Source organism: Empidonax traillii, unplaced genomic scaffold, assembly GCF_003031625.1.
Source record: "Empidonax traillii isolate 1590-97213 ecotype Southwest subspecies unplaced genomic scaffold, ASM303162v1 scaffold1442:size118219, whole genome shotgun sequence".
NCBI classification, from domain to species: domain Eukaryota; kingdom Metazoa; phylum Chordata; class Aves; order Passeriformes; family Tyrannidae; genus Empidonax; species Empidonax traillii.
In genome coordinates, this window is record NW_020956635.1 from 65,791 (window position 1) to 74,422 (window position 8,632).

An 8,632-nucleotide genomic window follows, 5' to 3' on the forward strand; every position below is an offset into this window, starting at 1 on the left:
TCCCGTTCCCTCCTAGGCCGCTTTCCCCCAGGACGAGCGCCCCGTGAGTACAGGCCCAGCTCTCCCGCTCGCTGCCGCGCTCAGGCCGGGGCTCGGCTCGCTCGGGGCTCCCCCGGGACCCCCCAAACCCCCCAGACCCACCGGGCCCTCCCGCCCCGCCGCCCTGACCTCCACATGAGGCCGCGGCCACCGCCCCCAGCGCGCCTGCGCGCCGCGCCAACACACCCGCAGCTGATTGGCCCGCGCGTCCCGGGGCACTCTGGGATGTGCAGCTCCGGGCAGGCCCGCGTGCCTACAGCTCCCGGCGTGCACCGCGGCTCCCAGGCCTGAGCAAGGCCGCGCGCTATTGGCGGGGGCGGAGCGCTGCGCGCAAGGGCTCTTGGGAGATGTAGTCCGGGAGGGGAAGGGCACGTGGGGGTCGCAGCGGGGACACGGGACAGTGAGGGGACAGAGGAGCGGCCCGAACGAGCAGGGAGGGGGGGCAGTGTCTCCAAACACACCTGTGTGGCCCGCTCCAGGTGCCCCGGGGTTGGACTGGGTGATCTCCAGAGCGCCCTTCCAAGCCCAGCCCGTCTGGCATTCCGTGCAGATCCCACATGTCCCAGGTTGGCACAGCCAGGAGTGGTTCGATGGGACTCTTTAACTAAAGAACAGGTTCAAGGGCTCTTCCTTTGGCCCTGGAAATCCCAGAAGAGCTGCCTGTCCTGTCCCTGGGCAGAGCCTGGCACCACCTTGGCACCTCCTGGGGGTATTTGTGTGGATCGGTGAGATCTCCTTTCAAATGGGATACTTGTATCGTTATCTGAGACATTTACATGGACTGATGAGATATTTGTACGGATATTTGAGATATTTATATGGATTGATGAGATCCCCTCTCATCCTTCTCGCTCCAGACTAACCCGCAATCCCCTCCTCATCAGAGGGATGCTCCACACCCCAAACCATCTTGCCCCTGCAGACAAAGGCCCCTTATCCCTCTCCATGGGAATCGGCCCCCCCGACACCGCTAGAGGGAAGCAGCGCTCTCCATTCGGCTCCGGGAATGCCGCTGAACGGGAAAAAAGAGAGGGAAGGGAAAAAACCACCAACCCTCTGCCCAGAGAGCGTTTTCCCTCGGATGCGACACCGCTGGGCACGGGGGACTTTGTTACCCAGCCCGGCCAACATTTTGGAATGAAAACAGAGCTGAACTCTGTCCTTTAGGACCCAGAGGATCCCGGGAATAATCAGCATCACTTCTGTGAGCTCAGAGAGTCCTTCCCCCCACTCTGCTCCATGGGGGAATCCGAGGCTCAGCATTCCAGGCCTGGAGGCTCCTGGCTGCCTGTGCTGCCCTGGGAGTGGGGTGACAAATGGGGACCCTGAAAGTGAGGGCAGGTCCCTGCTGATGCCCTCTGTGCCTCCAACCCTGGGGTGGCCTCGCTGGAGCAGCTCCTGCCTGGGAATGTCCCCCCTCCTGGGTCCCCTCTGGCATTTGGGGGTCCCCACGGGTCCCCAGCACAGCTGTGCAGACAGATGTGCTCTGGAAGCCCTGTCCTGTGTTTTGCAACCCTCCTTTTGAGGCCCCAAAAGCTCTTTCATGGCTCTGGGAAGCGGATGCTGAGGAGGATTGGGATGAGGGGAAGGTGTTGGGATGAGGCTGGAGCTGCCAGGGACCCCCACAAAGCCCTGCTGGAATGGGGGTGCCCCCAGAGCCATGGCCAAGCCCTAAAAGCTGCCCTGAGCAGGTGCTGAGCCTGCTTGTGATCACTGCTCCAGCACCCCAGGGGGATTTGGGAGCCAAATCCTGGAAACCCTGGGGAGTGGGAAGGGTAAAGCCGGGGTTTGGGTGCTCCCATGCCCACCCTCAGCCACGTGCCTCCCTCCAGGGATGCCCCAGGGAGCATCCAGCCCTGCCTCAGCCCAGCTGGCAGGATCAGCCCCCACATTCCACCCCATCCCAGTGATCCCCACCAGGGCTTTTCCCCCAGGGTTGACTTTGCCTCAGGAGGTTTTTATCTCCTCGCCTCTGATCCAACAACAACATCCTAATTGGTGACAAAGCCACAGCCACAAACACCCAGGGATTTATTCCCCTTCTGACACAAAACTCGGTCGTTAAATTTGGGATTTGGGGAGCTGGGGGACAGGGATTTGCACCCCCTGCCCGGCATCACCCCCTGCTTCTGCATCTCCCTCGCTGCCAGGTTTGTGCAGCCCCTTCCCTTCCCCTTTCCGTGTAAAGTGAGAGGTTCCCATTCAGGCAGAACAGGGAAAAAGGCTCATGGCAATGGGGATTTTTGGTCCAGGGCCCAGGTTTTGGGATGGGAGCTGTGGGAGCCGCCGGGTCGGAGCCAGTGCCACCCTCACCACGGAGCTGGAGGAAAATGGGCCCTTTGTGCTGGGAATGTCTGGAGGGTGATTCAGCCTGGGGTGATGCCGGTGACACGGGCTGAGGGGGCGTGGGGGGTCCCACCGTGTCCCCCCAACATCCAGCGAGCCCAGCCCGGGCTCTGTGGGACAGGGGATGTGTCCCAAAGCCCCCTGACCTGAGGGGTTTGGGCTGGAGCAGCCAGGAGTGTCCTGTGCCCGGGGAAGGGGCTGAGGGAGCCATGGAGGTGCCCCCCGAAACAGTGCTGGGCTGCACCCCACTGTCAGGGAAGGTGCCCCCCAAAACAGGGCTGGGCTGCACCCCACTGTCAGGGAAGGTGCCCCCCAAAACAGGGCTGGGCTGCACCCCACTGTCAGGGAAGGTGCCCCCCAAAACAGGGCTGGGCCCCTGTTGCTGGTGGGTCCCACACCACTCCCTCTCCTCTCTCCCCGAGGCTGCCCCCCGTTTTTGGGGATGTTTGGGGGCCCATTCCTGCCTGGGGCCCAGGACCCGGCGCAAGAAGCGGCTCTTTGTGCTCGGCTGGCCCTGCCCAGCCTGGCCCATGAACAAAACCCTTCCTCTTCTCCCGGCCGGACCATCCGCGGCACCACCGGAGCATCCGAGGCCCCTGACCCCGGCGGGCTGGGCCGATCCACAGGGATGGGGCGGCTCTTGGCGGAAAGGAGGTTTTTCCACCCCAAAACCCACCCAGCCGGCCCTGCCCGGGGGTCCCAGCCCTGCCCTCGGCACCAAACCCGGTTTGAGCCTCAAGGAGCGTTCCAATTGAATCAGTTAAACTGCATTAGAGCCCTGGAGGACACGGCTCAGAGTGGAGACCGCCCTAATGTGATTGCAGCCCAGCTCCCTGCCGCGATTTGCAAGTCAGAGAAATCGAATTAAGGGCTGTTTTCATTCTGAACTCTGTCCACACAGGCCAGTAATGCAGCTTAATTAATCTGCTTTAAAATTGAGCCTGTCTTTCATTCCGACTTCACCTGACCCACCCTGGAGGAACAAAAACCCACTGGGCAGGAGGGCTGGGACCCCTGGGTTTAGATTTGGGGATGGAAAGTCCTGGAGGGTTTAGAGAACCCCAGGATTACCCCTAATCCCATCAGGGGATAATCTGGGGTGGAGCTCTGGGGTCTCCAGTGTCCAGAGAGTTGGAATTGGAGCATCCCGGCTGCTTCCTGGCGTTCCAGCAGCTCCGTGGGCTCCAGGGCCGGGCTTTCCCAGTTCTCCTCGGTGGTTATCGTCCCTTACCAAGGTTCCTCCTCCCCGGCAGTGAGCGGGCAGCTGGAACCGGCTGCGTGAAGGGAAGGCTGGGATGGCTGGGAATTCTCATCCAGCAGCTCCAAGGACACTGGGGCTGGGCCAGGGAAAACCTCAGCCCCCCAAAACCCACTGCCCCTTTATTTCCTGAGCACCTCCAGCCGCTCCCCATCCTCTTCCCAGTTCCCTTTTGCCCATCCCAAGTTTGCAAAGGGAAGGGGCTGGTGGGGTCTCAGCACCAAAACACGACCCCTCGGGGGGAACTGGGGCTTCCCTGGATCCTGGGGACACCTCCAAGGTGACTCTCTCCCACCCTCCCATCGCTCCTGTTTCCTCTGCACAGGTAAAATGGCCTCTCCACCACGGGGCCTCAATTAAGAGGGAGTTAATGACTTAATGAATCATCACAAATTAGCACGCGACCCGCTGACCCGCTCTGGTTGCGGCCACCGCCTCTGGAATTGCGGATCCTTTCATTTCCCTCCGGCAAACCCGCTGCTCATTTACTGCCTTTGGGGGGGGAGAAAGAGGGGGCCTGGAGGACAGGAGAAGCCCTGCCCGGAGGGGGTGACCCCCCCAGTTCCCCCTCCCCCCAGCACTGACCTGCAGCCCCAGCAGGGCCAGAAACTGCCCCGTCAGCTCCTCCTGCGCTCGGGATTTGCAGCGCTGCAGAAAAGGCAGGCTTAAATTAATTTACTGCAGATTAAATTGAGACTTTTGGGGCGCTAAGAGCTGTACACACACAGACAGACACACACATACAGACAGACAGACAGACAGACACACTCACACGAGGCCTGAGTGCTGCTGCAGCATCCCCATCGCCCCCCACCCACCCTATAACCTCTCCGAGCATCCATCCGGGAGGGCTGCTGGGGCTGGACTCTCCTGCTCATTAAGTCATTAATTGCTCATTAACTGCCCAGCATGGGCTCTCCCTGCCCCGGCTGTGCCCCCCAGGGACCCCCACAGCTGAATTCTCTGCCGAGCACCTCCTCACCCCCCAGCTTTGGGGGGTGGTCCTGCCATCCCCAAAACTGCATCCAGCCCCCCTTGACCTTCCCTGGCGCTTTCCCCTCTCCCTTCTCAGCATGGGCACCCCTTCCCTCGGCGTCTGTGCCCCCCCAGCCCCCCGGGGGCAGTGGGTGCTGAGCCACGGATCGATGTCTCCCTGTGCCGGTGACGTTGGATTCATGTCTGGCTGCTCCCAGCCCTGCTTCCCCCGTGCCCGGGGGGCTCTGAAAGCATTTTCATGCAAGCTGTGGAGTTCCAGGAAGCTCTGGAAGGAGCCTGGCCTGTGCCAGAACGGTGGCACAGGAGGGCCGAGTCGTGGTACGGCCTCGAAAGGGGGACAATTCACCCTGGAGTGGTGGAGCTTGGGGCTCTGGGAAGCCCCAGGACCCCTGTGAGGCCGGGGGAGCTGCAGAATTTCTGTGACACAGCATCTGCTGAAAGGGCAGGAGCAGCCTCCAGCTCGTTTGCAGGGGGGAAGAAAAGAGCAAAATTGCCAGTTTTGGGGTGATTCCCAGGATTCCAGGGGGTCTTTGCTGCTCTGGCTCCCATGGGAAGGAAAAACCCTCCTGGGGGTTGGGTCTGGGGGTTCACTGCGGTCCCAGCTGAGACCACCACAGCCCTCCAGCCCCAGCCCCAAACCGGGATCATCCCCGGGAACGTTCTGGGCTCCGGGCACACTGCCTCCCGCTCCTGGGATAAATCCTGCCCTCTCCTGCACTGGGCACTCTGCCTCCTGCTCCTGGGATAAATCCTGCCCTGTCCCACCCCGGGCACTCTGCCTTCCGGGATAAATCCTGCCCTCTCCCACCCCGGGATAAATCCTGCCCTCTGCCACCCCGGGCACGCTGCCTCCCGCTCCCGGGATAAATCCTGCCCTCTCCCGGCCTGGACAATGGCACTTCAGTGTCCCCTCACCACCAGCAGCTGCCCCAGTGGCCACAGCCCGAGGCCCCGCGCCCCTTCTGCCCCCGGGGGGGCTCTGCTGTCCCCCCATCCCTCTGAGCATCCTCGTTTCCAGGGGAACCGCGAGGGGGTCAGGGAGAGGTCTGGGATGTTTTAGTCTTCCTGTAAAGGCTGTAATTGCTCATTTATTTAGTGCAATTAGTCCCAGGTGCTCGTTCACGTCTGGGTGACCCCGGTGGGTCCCCCCCTCCTATTCCAAGGCGTGGGATCGATCGGCTCCTGGTGGAGCACTGAGATCCCTCTGGACACGGTCATGTCCCTCACCAGGCCCTTGTCCCTGTCCCTGTCCCTGTCCCTGTCCCTGCCAAGCTCGGCTCATCCCAAATATCCCCCCCTGTGCCCCCACAGGAGGGATAGGGTGGGGGCTCCCCAAAATGTGGCCCCTCAGAGGAGCAGACCCACCCTCACCCCAAACCCTGGATAGCCTGGGCTGAGCAATGCCGGGCTGGAGGCATCCCTGGAAAAGCCTCCCCCCATTCCCAGTGTCTGGGGGGGCAGGAACAGGGCCGGGCCGGCGGCTGAGCGGGAGGAACAATCCAGGCCTTTGTGGGAGAGGCACCGGCCCCAACGCCGGCGGGGTCAGCGGCCCCACTGCCTTCTGTGCCAGGGGCAGAGCCCTGGGGGGGACAGACCCAGGGGTCCCTGTGCTGGGAACCAGCAATCAGCAGCTGGGAGACAGAGCTGGGGGAGCAGGGACTGGGGGGTTCACTGGCGAGGGGGCATCACAGACACTGGGGGGGTCCCAGCAATTTGGGGGATTCACAGGAATTGGGAGGGTTCAGAGGAACTGGGGGGAGGTCCCAGGCCCTGGGGGGATTTACCCACCTCTGCTCTTTGCCCTCCTGCCCCCCTTCTGGCTTTAAGAGCCTGGCCAGGTGGCTGGGGGGGGGTTGGTGGCCCACAAGGGACGTTCAGCAGCCCCCCCATCCTGTCTGATCACTCCGTGGCCCCCAACCCTTCCCTTTAACTCCTGCAGAGTCTAAAAGGCCGGGGGCTTTCCGTGCCAAATGCACCTTGGAGGCTCCCCAGGCATCACTCCCCTCATGGCTCTCTCCCAGAGTTTCCATTCCCTGGCACCCTCAACACCCGGGAGCATTCTGAGCTTAAACCTTTTTGCTGCCTCCTTCTCCCTCCACCCAAATTTCAGAGAACTTTAACTGCCTGCCAATTGATTCCCCCAGTTCCCAGCTGACACGTGGGATGTTTGATTCGTGGATGGTGGGAAAGGGGCAGGATGGATCCATCCCCAGCTCAGAGGGGAAAGTGCTGAGAAAGCCACCCTGGGGGGCTGGGGGCTGGCTGGGGGTCCCCCTGGGGCAGCCTCGGGGCTCAGCTGCGCTTCCAGACCCTCTGGCAAAGTTTGTGTCTCCCAAAAACTGGGCTTTGTGTCTCCTGGATGCCACTGGAACATCCCCAGCGCTGGGAGGACGAAGGCCTGGCCCTGGTCCTGCTGGATCTGCTCCTGCCCAGCAGGCACCAGCCATCCCAGCACAATCCCAGCTCTGCCAGCCTCTCCTGCTCCCTGGGAGCCTCTGGGTTGTCTTGGTGCCACGTGGGAGGGCAGAGGAAGGAAGTGGGATGCTCTGTAATCAGATCCCGCAGGTGCTGAGGCTCCAAATGCACCATCCATGTATTTTTTATGGTGCCCACTCGGAGCAGGGCAGGCTGGCACCTGGCTCACCCCAGTCCCGGGAGGAGCAGCCCCAAAGTGCTCCCTGTGGTTTCTTTTCCGAGCCGAATGTCAGCACTCGGGGACCTCCAGAGTGAAAAAGCACGTCCTGAGCTCGCCCCGGGAGCTGCTCCCCTGGGAGCACCCAGCCCGCAGCCTCCAGGGGCTGGGAATGCCCTGCAGCCCAGGGGGACACAGGAACTTCCCCCAGACAAAACCAAGCATGGAAGGAGCTGCTTTTCCCCAGGATCCTTCCTTTTTCCTCGGGGAAACCACTTCTGGACAAGCTCGGGAGGGGGCTCAGGCTTTTCCGGGGGCTTTGCTGTTGGTTGCGCAGCAAAGGGCGGGGGTTTGGCACCCTCTGTGCCCTGGCAAAGCCCAGCTCAGGGGGAGAGGGAAGGTGGGGGAGGGACAGACACATCCTCCTGCCCCAGAGCTGCCCGGAGCACTCGGAACACTCATCTGCCTTCAGGTCCCTCGGCCAGGGATGGAGATGCCACTCTGTCCCTGGGCAGTGATTCAGCCCTTCTGAGACATAAATTGTCCCCAGAAGGTTGCTGTCCCTCTCCATTGACTGGAAGGAGAGCAGAGCAGCTCCATTATTCATTAAAGCATCTCGGGCTGCTGCCCAGGGCTCGGTGCAGCTGGCAGAGCACACCCAGAGCACCCTCACTGCGGCTTCGAGCCCTGAAAGGTCACCCAGAGACACCAAATCCGGGTCCACCTCCCTGCATGACCAGGATAGGGTCCTTCCTGGACCCTTCCCTGCATTCCCAGCCCCTCTGGGGTCCCCCCAGAGCACCCTGAGGCTGCAGCCGGGGGGATCCATCCCAGATTTCCTGGAAGGCTCCATCTGTTTTCTCCCAGAGCATCCCAGGATGGATGAATGAGCAAAAGGGTGAATGGGGCTCCCTGGGACAGAAGCTGCTCCAGGTCTGGGTCACCTGGTCAATGCTGGTTGAATGACTCCAGAGCATCTCCCACACTGGAAAGATAACAGTGATCCCACCCTTCTCCCCAGCTGCCTCTGGAGCAGGTTGCACATGGAGAGAGCAGGGAGAAGGGAGACAGCCAGCGCTGCTCCAGGCCATAAATTAACCTCAAGGTTTCCTAATGGGACCCTGATTTATCTCCTGCCTCTGTCTGAACTAATTGAGTTCATTCCTCTCGGTGATTCATGCCATGGAAATGGGTTCCAGAGAAAATGGGACCTCAAGCGGCTTCAGCAAATCCCTGCCTCGATTGGCCAGCGAGCCGGAATGCTTTTAAAACACCGAGATCTGGGAGCAGCAGCCACCCCCACCCATCAGTCACTGCCACAGCCACGGCTCAGGTTTCAGCAGAGCTGCCACATCCATCCC